This window comes from Macaca fascicularis, chromosome 6 (assembly GCF_037993035.2).
Source record: "Macaca fascicularis isolate 582-1 chromosome 6, T2T-MFA8v1.1".
Classification (NCBI taxonomy): Eukaryota; Metazoa; Chordata; class Mammalia; order Primates; family Cercopithecidae; genus Macaca; species Macaca fascicularis.
The window spans coordinates 187,367,825-187,392,658 of record NC_088380.1 but is presented as its reverse complement, the minus strand read 5'-3'; the positions used below and the strand labels follow the sequence as shown (position 1 = coordinate 187,392,658).

At 51.7% G+C, this 24,834-nt stretch overlaps 1 protein-coding gene across 1 annotated transcript in view; it reads left to right on the top strand.

Annotated features, from left to right (window-relative positions):
• The window catches only part of LOC135971533 (uncharacterized), a 49,395-nt gene that overhangs the window by 10,718 nt on the left and 13,843 nt on the right, over positions 1–24,834 (top strand). The window contains exons 3-4 of the mRNA XM_065547211.1: positions 20,538–20,681; positions 23,274–24,595. The gene's annotated coding sequence lies outside the window, so the exon portion shown is untranslated. The remainder of the gene's footprint in view (positions 1–20,537; positions 20,682–23,273; positions 24,596–24,834) is intronic.

Sequence of the window (24,834 nt, the reverse complement as noted above, 5' to 3'; positions counted from 1 at the left end):
TGTGCGGGGTCTCCAAGAGGAACATCAGCGGAGCCGAAGGCAAAAATCTGAAGAGATGCAGAGGATGTGGGTCCCCCCAGAGATGGAGGGGGCCACAGGGTTTTATCTGGGAGCCCAGGGACAGGAGTTCCAGGTTTCTTCATGCAGAACTTGATTCATAGGCCACTGTCTGAATTTATTAGGACTCACTCAGTTTCTATAGTAGAAACTGATTTAAAGTGATTTAAGCAGAAATGAGAATTTATTGGCTCAGGGTAATGCTAGCTGCTCTAATAAACAGATACAAACAAAATCTGTGGGTTGCTACACTCTCAGTTTATTTCTGGGCTAGCTATCCATTGAGGCGTTCCGATTTCCACAGGTGACTTCCCCTGTGTGATTCAGGGACCCAGATCCCTTCCTCTTACGGTCCTGTCATCCCCTAAGGCAGAGATTCTTACTCTGGGGTCTGTGTACCACCAAGGAATCTGTGGATAGAATTCAGGCAAAGGGACCTGTGAACTCAATTGAGAAGAAATTTAGCACTGTCATTTTGAGTATAGGTAACAGATCCCAGTGGGATGAGCAGTCCCCTTGTCTATCACTAGTAGAAGCCCCAGCCAGATACTTCCATACCCTATCACAGTTGCGGGAAGATCTCCCCACCCCCAGTTCCTTTTTTTGAGATGAAATTCACATTATATAAAATGAACCATTGTGGCCGGGCGCGGTGGCTCAAGCCTGTAATCCCAGCACTTTGGGAGGCCGAGACGGGCGGATCACGAGTTCAGGAGATCGAGACCATCCTGGCTAACACGGTGAAACCCCGTCTCTACTAAAATACAAAAAAAATTAGCCGGGCGAGGTGGCGGGCGCCTGTACTCCCAGCTACTCGGGAGGCTGAGGCAGGAGAATGGCGTGAACCCGGGAGGCGGGGCTTGCAGTGAGCTGAGATCCGGCCGTTGCACTCCAGCCTGGGCAACAGAGCTAGACTCCGTCTCAAAAATAAATAAAAAAATAAATAAATAATAAAATGAACCATTGTAAAGTATACTATTCAGTACTATTTAGTACACTCACAATGGCGTGCAACCACCACCTCTCTCTAGCTCTAAAACATTTTCATCACCCTAAAAAAATGTTGGGGGCCGGGCGCAGTGGCTCACGCCTGTAATCCCAGCACTTTGGGAGGCCGAGGCGAGTGGATCACAAGGTCAGGAGATCGAGACGATCCTGGTTAACACGGTGAAACCCCATCTCTACTAAAAATACAAAACATTAGCCTGGCGTGGTGGCGGGCGCCTGTAGTCCCAGCTACTCGGGAGGCTGAGGCAGGAGAATGGCGTGAACCCTGGAGGCAGAGCTTGCAGTGAGCTGAGATCGTGCCACTGCACTCCAGTCTGCGTGACAGAGCGAGACCCCGTATCAAAAAAAAAAAAAATGTTGGGGTATCCTGAAATATGGGCCAGGTGCAGTGGCTCACTCCTGAAATCGCAGCACTTTGGGAGGCCGAGGCAGGTGGATCACGAGGTCAGGAGATCGAGACCATCCTCACTAACACGGTGAAACCCCATCTCTGCTATATATACAAAGAAATTAGCCGGACGTGGTGGCGGGCACCTGTATTCCCAGCTACTAGAGAGGCTGAGGCGGGGAGAATGGCATAAACCCAGGAGGCAGAGCTTGGAGTAAGCCAAGATCCCACCACTGCACTCCAGCCTGGGTGACGGGGAGACTCCGTCTCAAAAAAAAAAGAAAGAAAGCCGAAGTGCTTCCTAACCAGCTCAGCCCGAAGCCACCCACATCACTTCGTCTCCCGGCCCTTTCGCAAAAACCAGTCATACCTCCCCGCCAAAAGCAAAGAAGACTTGGGAAGATTTCCACAAGCCTGGAAATCACGTGCTCAATTCTGTCTGAGCACCTGCTTCCGGCAATAAATCTGTACAGTGGAAGAAAGGGCATGAATTTTGTTGAACAGACAAACATTTCTGACACGGTCCAAATACCTGATCACCAGATATCCACGTTCACACCTCTTCCGATGAGTGGAACCTACTCTTCCCATACCCAAGGGAGGCCACACCTATCGCCGCCTCCTCCTGAGCCTGTCTTCCACCCTGCTGCCTGGAGCGGGAAGCTGGCATCTGGGACCATGAGAATGAGGGCCACGAGGTCAGAGTAAGAGCGGGAGCTGCAGGAAGGCTGGTGGGGTCCTGAGCGTCTTGTGAAGCAGGGACGGCACAGTAGCTGTAGACTGATGCCACCAGAATCCAGTGGTGGATGTGTGACGGAAGACAAGGCTGATGCTCTGCCGTGCAGAGACACGGACAGAGCCTGCTGGCCAAAAGTGGACTGAGGGTGTTGGCTTCTAAACCAAGCGGATGATTTCAAAAATGGCCTCAGATTCGTTAAATTGTGAAACTGGATAACAAGCAGAACACGAAAGCAAATAGGTAAAGGACTTGAGTCTTAATATTTAAAAGCTGTGTCCAGACAAGATCTTTGGCAATGAGTGCTTTCTTTTTTGTTGTTGCATAGGAGTTTCGCTCTTGTTACCCAGGCTGGAGTGCAATGGTACGATCTTGGCTCACCACAACCTCCACCTCCCGGGTTCAAGCGATTGTCCTGCCTCAGCCTTCGGAGTAGCTGGTATTACAGGCGCGCGGCACCACCCCCGGCTAATTTTGTATTTTTAGTAGAGACAGAGTTTCTCCATGTTGGTTAGGCTGGTCTTGAACTCCCGACCTCAGGTGATTCACCCACCTCAGCCTCCCAAAGTGCTGGGATTACAGGCGTGAGCCACCGCACCCAGCCAGCAATGAGTACTTTCACATGGAACTAATAGGTTGAGAACAGACCAGATGCCTACTAGGTTTAGGAGGGAAAGGTATTGCCAAAGAAACCACAAATATGGCCTGCAATTACATAATTAACCTCAAAGGCAACGCCCAACCCCCCAAGCCTACACCAGCAGGAAGCAGGTGCTGAAATTCCCAAGTCCAGCGTAACCATGAAAGAAAATAAACCTAGAAAGCAGGGACAAGATCATTTTCAGTCAGTGGGCAGAGGGTTCCCAGATGAGCTGAGCTGTAACTCACTCTACCTCCAGAGCAGAGGGACTGCTGAGGAGAGGAAAAGCAGACGGGCAGGGAGCAGCCCCGCTGTGACTCCACCATCCTCCTGCCTTCTGAGTTACGCTGCTTATTTGTTTGCTGCAACTGTTCTATTCCTCACGCGAATCATAGTCTTTTAGTTCATAAGCTCTAGACCACAGAAGCCATACTGGGATGTAGGCCTTCGGGTCACCCCCTTGGAGAAAGTGTGAGAATGGGATAATATATGAAAAAAGGGTGTGCCTCGCTCAAAATTAACATCTTATATAGCTATAATACAATCTCTCTCTCTCTCTTTTTTTTTCTTTTTGAGACAAAGTCTTGCTCTGCCGCCCGGGCTGGAGTGCAGTAGCGCGATCTTGGCTCACTGCAACGTTTGCCTCCCAGGTTCAAGCTTTCTCCTGCCTCAACCTCCTGAGTTGCTGGGTCTACAGGCGCACACCACTACACCCAGCTAATTTTTGTATTTTTAGTACAGACAGGGTTTCACCATGTTGGCCAAACTGGTCTCAAACTCCTGACCTTAGGTGATCCACTGGCCTTGGCCTGCCAAAGTGTTGGGATTATAAGTGTGAGCCACCATGCCCGGCCTCTTTTCGTTTTTCTTTTTTTTGTATAGGTGGGATTTCACTGTGTTGCCCAGGCTAGTCTTGAACTCCCGAGCTCAAGTGATCCACCAGCCTCAGCCCCCAAAGGTGCTGGGATTATAGGCATGAACCACTGCACTTGGCCACTATAATACAATCTCGAACCCAGAAAGTTGACATTGGTTCAAGTCACAGAGTTTATTCAGATTTTACCAGTTACACATGTACTCATTCATGTGTGTGGGGGAGAGGGGCTCTCTGTGCAACTTTGTTACATGTAGCTTCAGGTGTCCACCACCACAATCAAGATACTTCCCTGGGGCCGGGCGCAGTGGCTCATGCCTGTAATCCCAGCATTTTGGGAGGCCGAGGCGGGTGGATCACAAGGTTAGGAGATTGAGACCATCCTGGCTAACGCGGTGAAACCCTGTCTCTACTAAAAATACAAATTTGGTGGAGGCCAAATTGTTTGTATTTGTAAAAATACAAAAAAAAAATTAGCCGGGCATGGTGGCGGGTGCCTGTAATCCCAGCTACTCGGGAGGCTGAGGCAGGAGAATGACGTGAACTCAGGAGGTGGAGCTTGCAGTGAGCCGAGATCGCGCCACCGCACTCCAGCCTGGGTGACAGAGCGAGACTCCATCTCAAAAAAAAAAGATACTTCCCTGGGCCGGACACAGTGACTCACACCTGTAATTCCAACACTTTGGAGGCGGAGACAGGAAGATCACTTGAGCCTAGGAGTTGAAGACCAACCTGGGCATCACAGTGAGACCCTATCACTATAAAAAATACTAGCTGACTAGCTGAGCGCGGTAGCACCGACAGTTCCAGTCACTCGGGAGGCTGAGGTGGGAGAATCACTTGAGCCCATGAGGTTGAGGCTGCAGTGACCCATGATCACGCCACTGCACTCCAGCCTGGGTGACAGAGCGAGACACTGCCTCAAAAAGAAAGAAAAGATACCTGTGTCATCACCCCAACGTTTATAGCCACACCCACCCCTCCCCCGCCCATCTCTAGCTCTGGTCAATTGCTCTTTAAATTTCTTTCATTTATTTTTTTCATTAAACTTTATTTATTTAACAACATAACGGTTTTTTTTGTTTGTTTGTTTGTTTGAGACAGGGTCTCGCTCTGTTGCCTTGGCTGGAATGCAGTGGTGCAATTATGGCTTACTACAGCCTCCACCTCCCAGGTTCAAGCGATCTTCCCACCTCAGCCTCCTAAGTAGCTGGGACTAAAGGTGTACACCACCACATCCACCTAATTTATTTTTATATTTTTATTTACTTATTTTTAGACAGAGTCTCCCTCTGTCGCCCAGTCTGGAGCGCAGTGGTGCGATCTTGGCTCACTGCAACCTCTGCCTCCTGGGTTCAAGCGATTCTCCCACCTCAGCCTCCCAAGTAGCTGGATCTACAGGCATATGCCACCACTCCCAGCTAATGTTTGTATTTTAGTAAAGACAGGGTTTCACCATATTGGTCAGGCTGGTCTCGAACTGCTGACCTCATGATCCGCCCGCCTCAGCTTCCCAAAGTGCTGGGATTATGGGCATGAGCCACTGCGCCCAGCCTATTTTTATTTTTTTGTAGAGGTGAAGTCTTGCTATGTTGCCCAGGCTGGTCCCAAACTATTGGGCTTAAGCAAAGATTTGGGGCAAGGTGGTGCGCACCTGTATCCCTGCTACTCAGGAGGCTAAGGCAGAATGATTGCCTGAGCCCAGGAGTTCGAGGCCAGCCTGAGCAACATAGGGAGACCTCGTCTCAACAACAACAGCAACAAAATTTGAAAGACTAAACACTTAACATAGTAAAGACGTAAATTCTCCCCAAAATTGGTCTATAGGTGTACCAAAATTTCTATTAAAATCTCAGCAAGATTTTCTAAATAGATAAAAGCTTGTTCCAAAATTTCTATGGGAAAGGCAAGGCTCTAGAATAGCCAAACAATATTTAAACAGAATAAAGTGGGAGTCATCACTCTTGCAGATGCCAAGTCTTTACTCTTAGCCGCGGTAATTAAAACAGTGTGGTACTGGAGGAGAGATGCGTCACATTGATCAGTGAGGCAGAGAACCCAGAAACAGATTTATACAAATATACCCCATTCATTTTTTGTTGTTGTTGAGACAGGATATCACTCTGTCGCCCAGGCTGGAGTGCAGTCTTGGCTCACTACAACCTCCACCTTCTGGGGAAGCTCAAGCGATCCTCCCACCTCAGCCTCCCTTCCCCAGCCGCAGTAGCTGGGACTACCAGCGCGTGCCACCATGCCCAGCTAATTTGTATTTTTAGTAGGGATGGAGTTTTGCCATGTGGGCCAGGCTGGTCTCAAACTCGTGGCCTCAAGCAATTGTCTTGCCTCAACCTCCCAAAGTGCTCGGATTACAGGCGTAACCCACCTCACCCGGCCTACTCAATTAATTTTTGATGAAGGGAGAAAGTAATTCAATGGAGAAAGGGGTCACCTTTTCGATAGATGGTGCTGGAGCAATTATACATTCATCTTGCAAAAATCCCACAAAAAAAATCCTGAACTAATCTTCCCATCTTCTACAGTTTTTAACTTATAATGGACCTTGGACTTAAATGTAAAATTACAGGACATCTAGAAAAAAAAAAATAGGAGAAAATCTTAAGGACCCAGTCTAGGCAGAGTTCTTAGACTTGACACCAGAAGCACCATCCATAAAAGGAAACGTCAATTAATTGGACTTCATCAAAATTAACTTTTGCTCAATGAAAGACTGTTAGGAGTCTGAAAAGACAAATTATAGACTGGGAGTTGATATTTCCAAGTCACATATCTGACAAAGGAATTGTATCTAAAATATATAAAGGACTCTGTAATCCCAACGCTTTGTGAAGCCGTGGCGAGCGGATCGCGTGAGGTCGGGAGTTTAACACCAGCCTGGCCAACATGGCGAAACCCCATCTCTACTAAAAATACAAAAATTCGCCAGGTATAGTGGTGCATGCCTATCATCCCAGCTACTCAGGAGGCTGAGGAGGGAGAATTGCTTGAACCCAGGAGGCGGAGGTTGCAGAGAACCAAGATCGTGCCACTGCATTCCAGCCTGGGCAACAGAGCGAGACTCCATTTCAAATAAATAAAGAACTCTCAGACCTCAGCATTAAAAACACCAACAATCTAATCAGAAAATATGCAAAAGGTATGTACAGGAATTTCATCAAAGAGGGCATACAGATGCCAAATAAACACCTAAAAAAATTTCGATGTTGGCTGGGCACAGTGGCTCACGCCTGTAATCCCAGCACTTTGGGAGGCCGAGGCAGGCGGATCATGAGGTCAAGAGATGGAGACCATCCTGGCCAACATGGTGGAACCCCGTCTTTACTAAAAACACACACAAAAAAATTTTTTTTTTTTGGCACGCGCCTGTAGTCCCAGCTACTTGGGAGGCTGAGACAGGAGAATTGCTTGAACCTGGGAGACGGAGGTTGGTGACTCTCTCAAAGAAAAAAAAAAGAATAAAGAAAAGAAATTCAGCATCAGCCGGGCACAGTGGTTCACGTCTGTAATCCCAGCACTTTGGGAGGCCAAGGCAGGCGGATCACAAGGTCAGGAGATCATCCTGGCTAACCTGGTGAAACCCCATCTCTACTAAAAATACAAAAAGCTAGCCGGGCGTGGTGGCGGGCACCTGTAGTCCCAGCTACTTGGGAGGCTGAGGCAGGAGAATGGCGTGAACCCGGAAGGTGGAGCTTACAGTGAGCCGAGATCGTGCCACTGCACTCCAGCCTGGGCAACAGAGCGAGATTCCGTCTCAAAAAAAAAAAAAGTTCAGCATCATTAGTCAGTAGAAAAATACCAATTAAAACCACAATGAGGTATCACTATATACCTATTAGGATGACCAAAATAAACAATAGCGATGACACCAAATGCTGGCAAGGATGCAAAGAAACAGTTTAACTCATACATTGCCAGTGAGAATGTAAAAGGATACAGCCAATCTGGAAAACAGGTTGGCAATTGCTTTCAAAACTAAGAATGGAGTTACCATAAAACTCAGTAATTATATTCTTTGGCCTTTGTCACAGAGAAATGAAAACTTATTTTTGTGGAGAAAATTGTACATGAATGTTTATAGCAGTTTCATTCATAATATCCCTAAACTAGAAACTACTCAGATATCTTTCAACAGACAAATGCTGAAACAGACTGATGCATCCAAACCGTGAAGCACACTCAGCAAGTAAAGAGAAAGGAGCTATCAAGACGCACAGCAACGGGGACGAACTGCAAGAACATTATGCTGAGCCACTCTCAAAAAGATACAAGCGGCCAGGTGCGGTGGCTCACGCCTGTGATCCCAGCACTCTGGGAGGCCAAAGCAGGTGGATCGCGAGGTCAGGAGTTCAAGACCAGCCTGGCCAACATGTTGAAACCCTGTCTCTACTAAAGATACAAAAAATTAGCCAGGCATAGTGGCACACGCCTGTAATCTCAGTTACTCAGGAGGCTGAGGAAGGAGAATCGCAGGAGGTGGAGATTGCAGTGAGCTGAGATCGCACCACTGCACTCCAGCCTGGGCGACAAGGTGAGAATCCATCTCAAAAACAGACAACAACAACAAAATCCCAGCTGGGCATGGTGGCTCACATCTGTAATCCCAGCACTCTGGGATCCTTTCTCCAAAGAAATCCACGCCAAGACACATCATAACTAAACTTCTGGAAACTATAATAATATAGTAATAACAATTAATAAAATAATAATATCTTTGTGGTCGCCCCAATTTTGGAATCTGTAGGTTTATGTCTTTTGCCAGGTACGAAAAATTTTCAGCCACGATTTCTTTGAATACGTTTTTTTTTTTTTGAGACGGAGCCTCACTCTGTCGCCAGGCTGGAGTGCAGTGGTGCGATCTTGGCTCACTGCAACCTCCACCTCTGGGTTCAAGCGATTCTCCTGCCTCAGACTCCTGAGTAGCTGGAATACAGGTGCACCCCACCACGCCCAGCTAATTTTTGTATCTTGAGTAGAGACAGGGTTTCACCATGTTGGCCAGGCTGGTCTCGAATTTCTGACCTTGTAATCCACCCGCCTTGGCCTCCCAAAGTGCTGGGATTGCAGGAGTGAGCCACTGCGCATGGCCGGTTTTTTTGTTTGTTCGTTTTCTTGTTTGTTTGTTTTCGTTTTTGTTTTTGAGACAGGGTCTGGCTCTCTTGCCCAGGCTGGAGTGCAGTAGCATGATCTTGGCTCACTGCAACCTTTGCCTCCCAAGCTCAAGGGATTCTCCCACCTCAGCCTCCCAAGTAGCTGGGACTACAGGCGCACGCCACAATGCCCAGCCTGTTTTTGTATTTTTTTGTAGAGATGGGGTTTTTGCTATGTGACCCAAGCTGGTCTCAAATTCCTGAGCTCACATGATCTGCCCACCTTGGCCTTCTAAAGCGCTGGGACTACAGGCCTGAGCCACTGTGCGGGATCTGGGATCCTCAATCCTGTTTCAGTCTTCTGTTTCAGCGGGCAGTTGCCCGGGTTAGCATGTAGGTTCTGTCTACTTGTGGGCTTCAGTTCTGATGGCAGTTTAGTTTTCTGAGCCCTCGCAATGTTAGTCTCCTGTGCTTTGTTCTGGTGCCACTGGGGTACCCTTTCGGTCCCTGCTGGTTGGCCTGGTGTTGCTAGATGACTTGCATGGGAAAAAGGGGCAGACGCCACTGGGTAGGGGCAGGGACACATGAGGCTTTGCAGATGCTGCCACTGCAGAGCCCACCAGAGCTTTGGTGGTAAAGCAGGGTGTGGGACACTCCCAGGCTTTGCTGCTGCTGAGGGCAGGTGGCACCGTGCTAGGGTGTGTGGAGTGAGAGCTGGGTGGCCAGGACTGTGTGTGCAGTGAGGGCTGGGGTGGCCAGGACTGTCTGTGCAGTGAGGGCTGGGGTGGCCAGGACTGTGTGTGGAGTGAGGGCTGGGGTGGCCAGGGCCTGTGTGTGGAGTGAGGGCTGGGGTGGCCAGGGCCTGTGTGTGGAGTGAGGGCTGGGGTGGCCAGGGCCTGTGTGTGGAGTGAGGGCTGGGGTGGCCAGGGCCTGTGTGTGGAGTGAGGGCTGGGGTGGCCAGGACTGTGTGTGGAGTGAGGGCTGGGGTGGCCAGGGCCTGTGTGTGGAGTGAGGGCTGGGGTGGCCAAGACTGTGTGTGGAGTGAGGGCTGGGGTGGCCAGGGCCTGTGTGTGGAGTGAGGGCTGGGGTGGCCAGGGCCTGTGTGTGGAGTGAGGGCTGGGTGGCCAGGACTGTGTGTGGAGTGAGGGCTGGGGTGGCCAGGACTGTGTGTGGAGTGAGGGCTGGGGTGGCCAGGACTGTGTGTGGAGTGAGGGCTGGGGTGGCCAGGACTGTGTGTGGAGTGAGGGCTGGGTGGCCAGGACTGTGTGTGGAGTGAGGGCTGGGTGGCCAGGACTGCTGCTTTGCTGATCCTGATGGATTATAGGGCCCCGCTGTGGGGCAGGGGCTGGGTTTTGAGATTTTCATCCTGTTTCTCAGCTTTCCTCTCTTCTGGATTAATTTACGTTGTCTGAACTCTAAGTCAGTTATGACTCAAATACCTACTTTTCATCTTCCAAAACTTTATTGTCATTCCTCCTCTCTGTTCTCCCAAGTTTGTTTTGTGGGTTTCTTTGCGCATCCCCTCCTTTACTGTAGTTTTCGTGGAGTTTTGGGGATGAGAGGCTGTAGATAATATGTCATATTAAACAGTTCTTTCTTACAGTTTTTAATTTCCTGCATACCTGTGGTTATATCTCTTTCCTCATTCCTAACATTACCCATATCTGTTGCTTATTTTTCCCCCTTAAAGTTAGACTTGGCAGAGTTTTGTCTATGTTACTATATCCTTTTAATTAGCTTTAAAAAATTCTTATCTCTTAAATTTTTTTTTAATGGAGACGAGGTCTCGCTGTGTTGGCCAGGTTGGTCCTGAACTCCTGGCCTCAAGTAATCCTCCCTCCTCAGCCTCCCAAAGTGCCAGGATTACAGGTGTGCGCCACCGTGCCCAGCCAGAGCTTTCCTTAACATGAGTATTTTGCTGGTGTATTTTGTTGGCATTTTAGAAAGCACTCATTTATGGATGCTACTTTTGTATTTCTTTCTTTCTTTCCTTTTTTTTTCAGGGTCTCACACCCAGGCTGGAGTACAGTGGCTGCAGTCATGGCTCACTGTAGCCTTGACCTCCCAGGCTCAAGTGGCCCTCCCACCTCAGCCTCCTGAATCACTGGGACTAGGAGGTGCACCACCACACCCAGCTAAGTTTTAAATTTATTTATTTATTATTTTGAGACAGAGTCTCACTCTGTCACCCAAGCTGGAATGCAGTAGCACAATCTCGACTCACTGCAAACTCTTCCTCCCGGGTCCAAGCAATTCTCTGCCTCAGCTTCCCAAGTAGCTGGATTACAGGCACCCGTTACCATGCCTGGCTAATTTTTGTATTTTTAGTAGAGACAGCGTTTCGCCATGTAGGCCAGGCTGGTCTTGAACCTCTGACCTCAGGTGATATGCCTGCTTTGGCCTCCCAAAGTGCTAGGATTACAAGCGTGAGCCACCCGCCCAGCCTACTTTTCTATTTCATTAATTTCTTTTTTATTTTTATGAATTTCCTCCCACTCTCTTGGTATTTATTTTATTATTCATTTACTTTCTAGAAGTAAGTGCTTAGCTGATTTGTTTTCAATTTTCTTTATTTTATAAAATTTCATAGGACTATTTTCCTGAGTTTTCCCTTGTACTCAGTAGCTCTTAACATATAACGTTCTTATTTATATTACTTTATAAATTAATATTTCACTTTGTGTTTCTTCTCTAACAAATAGTTACTTATGAAATTGTAAACCTTCCAGATAGCTTTGGAATTCTGGGTAGGTGAAGGGAGGGTGGGGTGGAGCAGGAAGAAGCTCCCCTTGGTAGTTAATTTCTCAGTTATTGCTTCATGGTGAGAAAATATTCTATACGATTTCTACATTTTAGAATTTACTCAGATGTTCTTTACGGCTAAATAAAACAATTTTGGTAAATGTTCCATGAGTATTTGAAGGGAGTGATAGTTTCTGTGAGACTCTCACACTTGTACATCGAAGATAAGGAAAATAGTTTTCATTGCAGCTCTTAAAAAATAACGAATATTGGTTGAGTTCATATTTTGTGCCATGCACTGTTCGGGGTTTCTCAACCATGGCCTATTGACATTTGGGCTGGGCAGTTCTCTGGGGGGATGTCCTGTGCATTGCAGGAGGCTTAGCAGCGTCCCTGGCTTCTGCCCCACTGGACACCGGTAGCATCTCCACCAGTCATTTCAACAAAAATGTCTCCAGACATTGCCAGCTGTCCTCTGGGTGTAAAATCAGGCCCAACTGAGAACCACTGCACTATTCTGAAGGCTTGCATTTATGAATCCATTTAATCATCACAAACCTGTGTGGTAGGTTCTCCTACTGTTATCCTCATTTTCCAAATAAGCATCTGTAAACAGAAGCTGGGTGAAGTTAAAAGTAATTTTCCGGGCCGGTTGTGGTGGCTTATGCCTGTAATCCCAGCACTTTGGAAGGCCGAGGCGGGCAGATCACAAGGTCAGGTGATCAAGACTATCCTGGCTAACACAGTGAAACCCCATCTCTACTAAAAATACAAAAAATTAGCCGGGCGCGGTGGCGGCGCCTGTAGTCCCAGCTACTCGGGAGGCTGAGGCAGGAGAATGGTGTGAACCCGGGAGGCGGAGCTTGCAGTGAGCCAAGGTCGCGCCACTGCACTCCAGCCCGGGCGACAGAGCGAGACGCTGTCTCAAAAAAAAAAAAAAAAAGTAATTTTCCAAGGTCACAGTGCTATTAAGCACCATTTGTAATTGCAGACAAAACCAGAAAACTCAGACCCCGGAATCACCTCACATGTCATTCGATGAATTGCGGTACATACATGCAAAGGAACGTAGGGCAGATTCACTGGTTGATTTGATTTGTGTTTGATGAAGAAATCTCAGAAGCAACATTGAGAGAGAAAAAAGCAAGTTGTAGCTATCTTTCAGATGAGGAGAAAATATGCAATCTCACCTGAAATATCTGGTAATTCTAATTTCAGTTTCCCTTTGCAATTTCCTTTCCATTCCCAGAATTTTCCTTGCGTTTGTGGGAGCCATGGTTTGGGTCTCTTTTTCGTGGTCTTTTCCTTTCAGGAAACTGTGTTTCCTCGAGTGTCGAGTGGCTCTCGTGCTTCCGGTAGCATTTATGTGAAAGAAACTACTGGGATATTGGGGGCAGGACTTGTTGACTGACAGCCATCACCACAGTGCTGACTCTGTCCCTCAAGACCAGGAGTGTACTGGGCAGACACACTTCTCCTGGCCTTAGCCAGCCTGGCACTGCTGGGCCCCACCAGGCAGCTGGGAGGGCGCCTGAACTGCCCCTGGCTGGGTGGCCTTAAGGACCCCAGGGGGTGCTGCCAGCTACGATACACCCACTTTCTGCTTCTTTGCAGAAACCTTTATTGGTGAACTATCAGTGTCCCCTCCTTTGTGTTAGGAGCCCATAGGGCCTGTATTCCTTTGCTGTCATTTGAACAGTATTTTGAGAAAACCATAGGCGCTCAACCAAGGCACACTGCTAAGTCAGTTGCCACTCAAGTTTCTGCTTTTCGGCCGGGCGCAGTGGCTCACGCCTGTAATCTCAGCACTTTGGGAGGCCGAGGTGGGCGGATCACCTGAGGTCAGGAGTTCGAGACCAGCCTGGCCCACATGGAGAAACCCTGTCTCTACTAAAAATACAAAATTAGCCAGGTTTGGTGGTGCACGCCTATAATCCCAGCTACTTGGGAAGGCTGAGGCAGGAGAATCGCTTGAACCTGGGAGATGGAGTTTGCATTGAGCTGAGATCGCACCATTGCACTCCAGCCTGGGCAACAAGAGCAAAAAAACTCCGTCTCAAAGGAAAAAAAAAAAAGCATCTGCGTTTCAGCTTCCAAGATTTTCCAAGGTTGTGTTGCTGTTATTCCCTATTCTATTCCCACACTTGTAAGATTTTGTGTGTGTGTATGTATATACACACAATCATACACACACACACACATACCGGTTGTTAAAATGCTGAAGTATCTGGTTAGTAAACAGAAGCTTCCCTGAGCTTCAGGTGCCCCATAGCCCCAGCCTTTTCCCTGAGACCCCAGCCCCCTACACTTTGTCCTGGGTGGCGAGTGTCTTCCTGCCGTTGGCGATTTCGAGCTCTTCCTCACGTGGGAAGGGAAGGAGCTGCGTGCATATGGGTGATCCTGAAGGCTTCACCTCCAGTTTAAAAAGGCTCCCTGGATGATTTTGACTACCAGCCAGATTTGCAAGCCATAGGACAGACAACAGGGCTAGGGTTCAGACTCTTCCACTTCCCACAAGTGGGGTTTTAGAGACGTCACCTCTAGTCTTTGAGTCTCAGCTTCTCCATCAGTGAAATGGGGATGAGGATCTCTTGCAGAGTTGGGAAGATTAGATGCTGTGTGCAGCGACCCTACCCAAGTGCAAGAACGCCCCTCCAGGAAGCTGGTGTCATATACATGATGGCCACCAGGTGGTGCCATCAGCATCGGTGAGGAAGCACAGCCAGGCTCAGACTTGGGTGGCGTCTGCATCTCCTACTTAGCTTTTGCTTGTGTTGTTTTTTCTTTTAAAATGATGGCTCCCCCAGGAACACAGAATCAGAATTTCCAGGGTTGGGACTAAAACGTGTGTTTTAGCAAGTGGTTTTAGTCCACACTATGAAAATCTATGATCCACTGTTTTTTATAGAGATGGGGGTCTTGCTGTGTTGCTGAGGCTGGTCTTGAACGCCTGACCTCAAATGATCCTCCCACCTTGGCCTCCCAAGTGCTGGGATTACCGGCATGAACCACCGTGCCCGGCCTCTTGAGACAGGCTGATCTAGAGCACCAGGCAAGGGGGCTCTCTGGAGTCATGGGTTCTTGCCCTTGGCTCTCCCTGGCTTTGGCACTGGACCTCCATGAGTGAATGAGCCCCCAGGATTGATAGGATGGCCCCTGATGGAGCCCACGTCCTGGCTTTAATCTTGGCTGTCCCTCCATGACGCTTCTGTGCACATCCTCCAGCCCCATCCATGCACAGCATCTGCGGTGAGGAGAGGCCTGGACCCTGCAGCCTGTGGGGAAACGCCACTGGATAAGTGACTCCTACCGCGGAACACCCCTCAGCAGCAGAAAGCAAAGGAAGGCGTGCCAGGAGGTGCCACAGTCCAGGTCAGAGATGAAGGGACCTGAGCTCAGGTGGTAGAAGGAAGGGAGGAGAGGAAGACTCAAGAAGCTTTCAGGATGTGTGGGGCGGGGAGGAGAGGGATGGGTCTGGAAAAGCCTCACTCCTCCAACTGTGGTTCAGGGCCAGCAGCAGCAGTAGCCGGGCTTCTTACAAATGCAAAATCCAGTCTGTAGCCCCAACTACACAGGAGGCTGAAGCAGGAGGATCACTTGATTCCAGGAGTTTGTGTTCAGCCTGGGTAACAGTGAGACCCTGTCTCTAAAAGAAAAGAAAGGAAGGGAGGGAAAGAGGGAGGAGAAAGAAAGAGAAAAAGAAAGAGGGAGGGAGGGAGGAAGAAGGAAAAGGAAGGAAGAAGAGAGGGAGCAGGGAAGGAAGGAAGGCAGTGAGTGAAGGAAGCAAGGAAGAAAGAAGGGGGGAAGGAAGGAAGGAAGTGAGGGAAGGAAGCAAGGAAGAAAGAAGAAAGGAAGGAAAGAAGAGAAAAATAGAGAAGAAACGAGAAAGAAATCCAGAATCTCGGGCCTCCCAGGTTTGCTGAATGAGAACCTGCATTTTAACAAGACCTCCGGCCGGGCGCGGTGGCTCAAGCCTGTAATCCCAGCACTTTGGGAGGCCGAGACAGGCGGATCACGAGGTCAGGAGATGGAGACCATCCTGGCTAACACGGTGAAACCCCGTCTCTACTAAAAAATACAAAAAACTAGCCGGGCGAGGTGGCGGGCGCCTGTAGTCCCAGCTACTCGGGAGGCTGAGGCAGGAGAATGGCGTAAATCCGGGAGGCGGAGCTTGCAGTGATCTGAGATCCGGCCACTGCACTCCAGCCCGGACGACAGAGCCAGACTCCGTCTCAAAAAAAAAAAAAAAAAACAAGACCTCCAAGTGATTTGCACGTGGCTTGAAGTGTGCAAAAGCCCTGGTCTAGAGTGTGCAAAGCCCTGGTCTAGACTACCAACTAAGATGCTGGCTGTTATGAGTGGGCAACAGTGACATCACCCATGGCAGAGGATGGAGGAGGAGGAGCAGCAGGAGAAGGCCAGGGGCGGTGGGGAGGGGAGGTATATGAGTTCCACTGGAGTCTCCAGAGTTGGAGGGAGCCTGAGGTGACCAGGTGCAGTGTTTGGGAGGAGCTGGGCATGTGCCTGAAGCTAGGGGAGGGCAGGGCCTTGCAGGAGGTGCAGGAGTGGGAGCTGGGGGCACACCTGTGATGGCTGGAGTCCTGAGTGCAGATGAAATCTCTCTGGGAAGTGGGGTAGCAGTGACAGTGCCCAGATGGCCAGTGATATGGATGGAGTGGATGTGAGCTCAGTTCCTTGACTCCATGGTTAGTGTGGTCTGCCCAGGGCCCTCCTCAGAGTTGCCTGGCCCTTGTGACAACTTGTCCACCTGACACCTCCACACAGTGCTTCACTGGCTTGCAGTCCCCAGCGGCACTCCTGGCCTTCCTCCTGCAACCTAAGTCGCTGCTGTCTGAGGCGTCCCCGCCAGGGAACGGCACACCACACCTGCTCGCTTCTGCCAGAATCCTGGGCGGTCAGCCTTATCCCCAAGCCTCATTGATTCTGTGCCCCAAATCCATCCACTTCTCTTCATTCCACTGCCACCACCCTGGTCCAAGTACATCATCTTGAATCAGATGACACAAAGGGCTGTCCCAGGACCCAGCGCTGACCTCTACAATCTCCTCTAACCACCGCAGTCAGAGGGACTGTCCCAAAATGCTAATCCACTCCCACGTACTTCCGTGTGGGCATCTCCGGTGGCTTCCCATTGCTCTCAGAACAAAGCCCAGACTTGTCACCAGGACAATGTTGCTGCCACAACCTCTCCAGCTCTGCCTGGGTCTCCCCGTGGCTCTGGCACCAGCCTCCCCCGTGACCTTCTGCCTCCAGCCAGGCCGGCTCTTTTCAGCCCCGGGACTTCCTGTGCGCCCCCAGATCTCCATAGTGGGCTCCTTCCCTTCCTCCCCACCTCAGGGAGGCCTTGCGCATCATTTCCATTCTCAGCACCATCCCCCACAAGGGACCTGCGCTGCAGCGATGCATCGGCTCATTGCCCTGGTTACTGTCCGTCTCTCCCCACAACTATCAGCTTCCTGCAGTGAGGACAGCGGGACCAGACACGCATGTTCACTCTGGTGTTGAGTGGCCGGCCAGTGCATTCCATAATCCAGAGAAATCTCAGGTCCCTGGGGCTGAAGGGGTTGGGAAAAGCTTCCTGAAGGTCCTTCCTGAGATAAAGCTGGAAAGAGGGGCAGGCTCTTTGTAAGTACAGACTATTTTGGGCAGAGTCGAGGGTGAGAGATGAGACTGAAGCATGTGCACAGGAGATGAAAGAGACCAACCTGGCTGCAGGGGGCTGTGGGATGACAGCAGGGGTCAGGATGGGAGTGCAGAGGGCCTCAAACACCAGCGTGGCGAGGCTAGATCCAGCAGACCCCAGAGGCCTCTGACAGAGTCCAGGTAACCCTGAGCTCTGGCCCCGATGTCCTGCTCCTGACCTCTGCGCCCTGGGCCAGCCCATATCCTGACTCACACTGGGCCCCATTCCCATCTGACCTCACTTCGGCTTGCATCTTCGTCAGTTTTCTGTTGCTACATAGAATATCACAGACTGAGTAATTTACAACGAAGAGAAATGTATTAGGCTAGCAGCGCAGGAGGCCAGGAAGTCTGAGCTCAAGGGGCCAGCATCTGGTGAGGGCCCTGCTGACGTGTCATCCTATGGCAGTAAGTGGAAGGACGGGGTGTGTGTGCTCCAGACACAGAGAGCACGAAGGGACTGAACTCACTTTGATAACAAACCTACTCCCATGATGATGGCATTGATGGACCCAGGAGGGCCCAGCCCTGTCAACTCATCACCTCTTAACGGTCCCGCCTCTCAGTGCTATTGCACTGGGGCCTAAGCTGCCAGTACAGGAACTCTAGGGGACACTTTTAAGCCACGGCTTCTCTGTCTCGACTCCTGTGGCCTTCCTGACTTTCAAGCCCCCCATTCTCCAGGCCAGTAATCACAACTGTCCCTGTCCCATCACGGGCCGTCAGCCCCTCCTCCACCCAGCCCAGAATCAGCAGCCAGCAACTCTGGGCACCCTGGCCTGCCTGCCTGGCCCTTGGGACGCTTTAGCCACGCTCTGAGCCCGTTTCCTCATCTGTAAACTGGGGTGAAGGCATTTCCTCCCTGAGCATGTGAAATGTTTTTCCACCTTCCTGCTTCAGACCTTCTGGACCGGGGGGAAGAGGGGACCTCCCGGGGCTGACTCAGGACCAAAACACAGTCCCCATCAGCTCCAATTTGACCCCAGATGTGTCTCTCCTTGAATACAACGGGACGGGCGGCTCCCTTCCTCACCACCTCCCCTTAGAGCCCTGGGTTCTTATCTTGAGTGCAAAGCAGGGCCTCGCCCTGGGGCCCCAGGACACCTCTCCTCCCTCCCATTAGTCCTCCCAGCTCATCTCAGTGCTCCACCAAAGGCTGAGCGTGCTAGCTGTCCACGGGCACCTGCCCAGGGCTTCCCGGCTGTGGCCAGGGCAGGAGGACAAGACGAGGAACAACCCACTCCGCCCGGCCTTCTGGCTTCTGGAAAGCCCCAGCCCAAGCTGCCGCACCCGCCTCCCCAGCAGCACCATAGCCTCACCCACAAACACTGTCTGTTGCCACCCATTCCTCAGCCCTGCTTCCTCCTCCAGGAAGCCTCCCTGGTGACCCCAGCCCCCAGGAATGAGGAGCGTTGATCTTTATGCAGAATTGCAGAACTTCTAAAATTTTATTTTTGAGACAGAATCTTGCTCTTGTCACCCAGGCTGGAGTGCAGTGGCACAATCTCAGCTCACTGCAACCTCTGCCTCGCAGGCTCAAACTATCCTCCCACCTCAGCCTCCCAAGTAGCTGGGATTACAGATGCATGCCACTAAACCCAGCTAATTTTTGTATTTTTAGTAGAGACGGGGTTTGCCATATTGGCCAGGCTGGTCTTGGACTCCTGGCCTCCCAAAGTGTTGAGATTACAGACGTGAGCCACCGCACCCAGCCTCAGACTTCTTTTATAGATTCATGCTTTGCTGAGCGTAGGGTCTCCCCTTTGTTTCTGGCCAAGTGCCCAGTGCTTGGGGACTGCCATGAACGCCTCCTCTGCTCCCTGTGCACAGAAGGGAAGCCTGGCTGAGCGCTCGACCGCTCATTTTCTGGACAGGGTCAGGCAGGCGTACCTGGGAACAACCACACGGGCCTGTGGCGTGACTGAGGGACAGGTCTGGGAACCGTGGAAGCGCGTTAGGCCTGAAGCTCAGAATACAGAAGCTTGAGCTGAGTACTGGGCAGCCATGGAAAATGCTGCATCCCTACTCTGCCTGGGGAACGAGGCAAGGCAGAGAGGACTCTGCGTAGTGGCGTCTGTGCAGCCTGTCCGCAGCCACAGGGCTCTGGACGGGTGTTGTCTGGGGAGAGGGAGCCAGTAGCCGTGGGGGAAGGTGCTGTGCCTGCCAGACCTGCAGCTCCTAGCCTGAGCCACTTTTGGACAGGTCTCCCCCGACCCCGGAGCCCCAATCCACAGTCCCCAGAGTGCCCTGTGCTGATAGCTTTCCTGGAGGGCGTGAACCTCGCTGAACGTTACCAGGTGGCCATCGGGTTAGCATGGACAAGTCTAGCCTGGAGCTACTGAACTGGGGACACACTCCAGTCCAAGGCACCTTCTCTTGACTCAGCCACGTACAGCAACTGCCTGGACTGTGGGCCGGCTCACGTTTGGATAGGGCCTTTTAGCCTCCCCCTAGCCCAGGCAGGTCAGTTTGCAGATGAGGAAACTGAGGTTACAGAGGTTGACACACGATTCTCCAGGGTGTTATGTGGCAGACGTGTCTTCACTCCCCTGCTGCCTGTCCCTGTCGTTTCTGGGTGGGGAAGGTGAGGGGGGTTTCCTGGCAGGAATCAGTCTGGTCCCTACAAAGGGCTGAGGCCATGATGCTGGGGCTGAGGCAGATGCCGGCCAGCAGGCTCCCTAGGGCAGAGAGGACCACACGGCACGCTCAGTGGCCAGAAGCACCAGTGCCAGGGCGAGCAGCCTGTCAGCAGCAGGGAGGTGTGTCCAGAGTTTGTCCCTTCCGGTGGGTTCGTAGTCTCGCTGACTTCAGGAATGAAGCTGTGGACCTTCGTGTTGAGTGTTAAAGCTCTTAAAGGTGGTGTGTCCGGAGTTCCCTAGTCTCATTGACTTCAAGAATGAAGCTGTGGACCTTCGCACTAAGTGTTACAGCTCTCAAAGGTGGCACAGACCCAAAGACTGAGCAACAGCAAGATTTATTGTGAAGAGTGAAACAAAACTTCCACAGCGTGGAACGGGGCCCTAGGGAATTGCTGCTACTGGCCAGGGGTGGGGTGGGTGGCCAGCATTTTTATTTCCTTATTTGTCCCTGCCCAAGTCCTGCTGATTGGTCCATTTTACAGAGCGCTGATTGGTCCATTTTACAGAGTGCTGATTGGTCCGTTTTACAAACCTCTAGCCAGCCACAAAGCGCTGATTGGTGCATTTTTACAGAGCGCTGATTGGCACATTTTACAAACCTCTAGCTAGCCACAGAGCACTGATTGGTGTGTTTTACAATCCTAGCTACAGAGTGCTGATTGGTGCATTTTACAATCCTCTTGTAAGACAGAAAAGTTCTCCAAGTCCCCACTCGACCCAGGAAGTCCGGCTGGCTTCACCTCTCACTAGGGGCACCTGCAGGAGACACAGCAGATGTGGGCATCTTTGGTGAGTAGCCACTCCCTCTTATGGTGGCTCCCTTAGGGTTCTCTCCTGTCCCACTCTCAGTAGATGGGGTTCCAGCGAGATGGCCCTTTCTATGCCCCACACCAGGCCTGGGGCCGAGGCCTGAAGGCTGACCCATAGCATTCCATTCCCTGACAAAATTCCTACTGCTGAGGTGGGCACAAGTTCAACCCAGGATGACAGACACCATTCAGGGACTTTTGGAGGGACTGTTTTCTTCGGGTTTATTGAGCTGGGTGCATGGAAGTCAGCAGTGCTGGGGCCTGCGAGGGTGAAGCCAACACGAACTGCAGCTGAGCTGGGGGAGGTGGCGGAGCAGGGGAGGCACAGGCCTGGGGTCGGGGACGGGGCCCTGGCCAGGGATGCCCAGCGTCTACACATGGGGTCCTTTGTCTCAGATCCCATTTTCACTGGGTTTCCATCCCCACCAAGTAGAGTCCAGCGAGGCTCAGAGCCCAGCAGTCTGAGGCTGGAGCATGATGTCCTGACGGAGTGCAGCAGCAGGAGGCCATGGGGGCCTCCAGGTGGAGGAGGGTGGACAGAGGGTGGCCTCGGAGGTGCATGGGGCAGGGGCAGGGAGAGTCGGGGGCCTGAGCCAAGACCACGTTGTTGATGGGACCTGAGGCACAGAAGACAGGTGCTGGGAAGGGCCAGGGAGTCTTCCAGAGTCAAGATCCCAGAGCCTCCACCTCACACCCAATGCTGAGATTTGCAGCTGGGAGTGGGCTGGAGACAGGAGGGGGCCTGGGAGGAGGGCTCTGATACTTTTCTGAGGAAGCCAGCTTTGTCGGGGGCTGCGTGAGTCATTTGTTCAACCAACCTCAGACCCGTGCCCACCCCTGTGAGGTGGGGGGCATGGGACCTGGGTTAGACCCAGGTCTGATCTTGCCCTCCAGACCCCACGAGGATAAGGGGAGGCAGGCCTGGTCCTCACACCAGGCGCCCAGCATCCTGCCAAAGGCTTCGAAGCCTGCTCTGCCCAGGCTGTGCTGGGACTGACCACCCCGCAGTGAGGGTCTGTTTCTACCCTCTCCTGCAGAAAGGACAGAGTCTGTCTAGGGACAGATGTGGAGACCCTGAAAGGTGCAGCAGCAGGATGGGCCTGGGTGGGAGGAGCTGGAGGAAGCTGGGCACCAGCTGTGAGCCCCACCTCACATCTCCAGCTCACCTGGACTTCTCAGTAATCCCTCAGGCTGGGCTGGACTGGGCTGCAGACGGGGCCCCAGCTGCATCAGCAGGCAAGGCCTGCTCTGGGGCAGGCTGGGAAGCCCTGGCTTGTCAGAGAACTGAAACCACACTGAGCAGACGTGGCTGCAACCCGTGTAGAGAGAGAAGAGCAGCTTCCAAGGCTACTGACTTTGTGCTCAAACCCCAGATGACTCCTACAGGCCCTGCTAAGCCTCTCCACCAGGCTGCGGCTTCCACGGGGAGGAGATGCCCCATGGCTGATGCGACAAGTTACCACAACTTGGTGGCTAACACAAGTTTATTCTCTACAGTTCTGGAGGCCACAAGTCTAAAGTCAGTTGTACGGGGTAAAGTCAAGGTGTCAGCAGGGCTGGTTCCCTCTGGAGGCTCCAGAGGAGAATCTGCTCCTGGCCTCTGCCAGCTCCTAAGGGCTGCCAGCATTCCTTGGCTTATGGCCACATCCTCCAGTCTCTGCCTCCCTGGTCACATCAAGTTCTCTTCTGTGTAATCTCTCTTCCACTTTCTCTTCTGTGTGTAGTCTCTCTTCCTCCCTCTCATAAGGACACTTGTGATTACATTTAGGGCCCACCTGGCTAACCCAGGACAACCTTTCCATCCCAAGTTCCTTAACTTGGCCAGGTGCGGTGGCTCACACCTGTAATCCCAGCACTTTGGGAGGCTGAGGCAGGTGGATCACTGAGGCCAGGAGTTTGAGATCAGACTGGCCAACATGGTGAAATCCCATCTCTACTAAAAAATACAAAAATTGGCCAGTCGTGGTGGTGCCTGTAATCTCAGCTTCTCGGGAAGGTGAAGCTGGAGAATCCCTTGAATCCAGGAGGTGGAGTTTGCAGTGAGCCGAGATCATGCTACTGCACTCCAACCTGGGCAAGGGAGTAAGACTCCATCTCAAAAAAATCCTGGCAGGGCCTGTAATCCCAGCACTTTGGGAGGCTGAGGCAGGCAGATCATGAGGTCAGGAGATCAAGACCATCGACCATCCTGGCTAACACGGTGAAACCCCGTCTCTACTAAAAATACCAAAAAATATTTAGCAGGGCGTGGTGGCGGGCGGCTGTAGTCCCAGCTACTTGGGAGGCTGAGGCAGGACAATCGCTTGAACCCGGGAGGCAGAGCTTGCAGTGAGCCGAGATTGCACCACTGCACTCCAGCCTGGGTGACAGAGCGAGACTCCGTCTCAAAAAAAAAAAAAAAAAAAAAAAAATCCTTACCTTGATCACACCTGCAGAGCTCCTTTATGCCATATAAGGCAAGGTTTGCATGCTGCAGGGATTAGAACTGATGTCTGTGGGACCACTGTTCAGCTGACCACTGTCCCTCCCTGGGGAGACCCAGCCTCACCTGGAGCGTCCTTTGTTTCCACAGACACTCATGGTTGGGCTCCTGGGAAAAGACTGCTCTCAGAATATGCAACCTCCAGGGCTGAGCAGGCCCCCCCCACGTGGCCTGCGGAGCCCAGGAGCTTGGTGAACCACCGCTGGGGCAGCAGGGGCTATGTGGCTCCCGGAGAGTGGCTGTGGCTCCCCATGATGCTGCGCCTGGAAAAACATGATCCCACTCTCCCAAAGCAGGAGGGGATGGCTGGGGATGCACATTCCCAGGCCCAGGAACCTGGGACTTCCAGAAGGTTCCTTGGCACTTGGGTGCTATTGAGGCCTGGGCACCACTGGGGGGCCATTCTCTGCTGGCAAGCTTAGGGTCCCTCTGAGAATCACTCTCCTGGGGGCTGTTTACATTCGGAGCAATTCCTTCCTCTGAAGGTCTGGCCCTGAGGCCCTGTGAGTCCGGGGAACAGACGGGTGAGGCCCACAGCCTCTCTCCAGCCTGAGTGGGCAGCAGTGCATGTGCAGGACACCACTGTGAATAAGGGACAAAAACCACGTCACCAAGGAGCTGAGCACCTGAGGATGGGTCAGGGAGGACTGATCCCCTCCGCACCCTCATCAGAAGAGCAGAGGTGAAAGCCCAGCTCACTGCCAGGAGCAAGAGGGGCAGAGAACGGAGAACAATGTCACTGATCTGCTGTGGCTGCCACCCCCGCTCTGCAGACCCAGGTGGCCTCTGCTCCCCCAGGTGCTCAGGGCTCGCCTGCCTCACCTCAGGATTCTCCATCTTGGCCGCTCCAAGTCCTAAGGGAATGTCTCCCCGCTATGATCTCTTACCCAGTCAGGTCACAAGCAGCGGTTCCCGGCCCATGAGAGAGGCAGGCCTGAGACACAGCATGGGGCTGAACGTCCTTGTGCTTCACCACCGACTCCTGCTGGGGGCCAGCTTGGTGGCCATCCATCGCCTCCCATAGGTGCTTCTCTTTACTGACCACATGTCTTCCCCAGGGCCCCACTAGCTTCTCTCCTGGGGATGGTGGAGAAAGGGGAAAGAGCTTCCCCGTGGGGGGTTGGGACTTGAAGTCCCATTGTGTCCGGAATTGGTGGGTTCTTGGCCTTGCTGACTTCAATAATGAAGCCGCGTACCCTCGCGGTGTCACAGTTCTTAAAGATGGTGTGTCCGGAGTTTGTTTCTTCTGATGCTCAGACGTGTCTGGAGCTTCTTCCTTCTGGTGACTTCATGGTCTCACTAACTTCAGGAGTGAAGCTGCAGACCTTCACGAGTGTTACAGCTCATAAATATGACACGGACGCAGAGTGAGCAGCAGGAAGATTTACTGCAAACAGCGAAGACCACATGCAGTAAGCAGACCCCAGCAGGTTGCCACTCCTTGCTAGGGCGGCCTGCTTTTATTCCCTTATCTGGCCCCACCCACATCCTGCTGATTGGTCCATTTTACAGAGAGCTGATTGATCCACTTTACAGAGAGCTGATTGGTCCGTTTTGACAGAGTGCTGATTGGTGCGTTTACAATCCTTGAGCTAGAGACAGAGTCACAGAGTGCTAGTCCTCCAAGTCTCCACTAGGTTAGCTAGACACA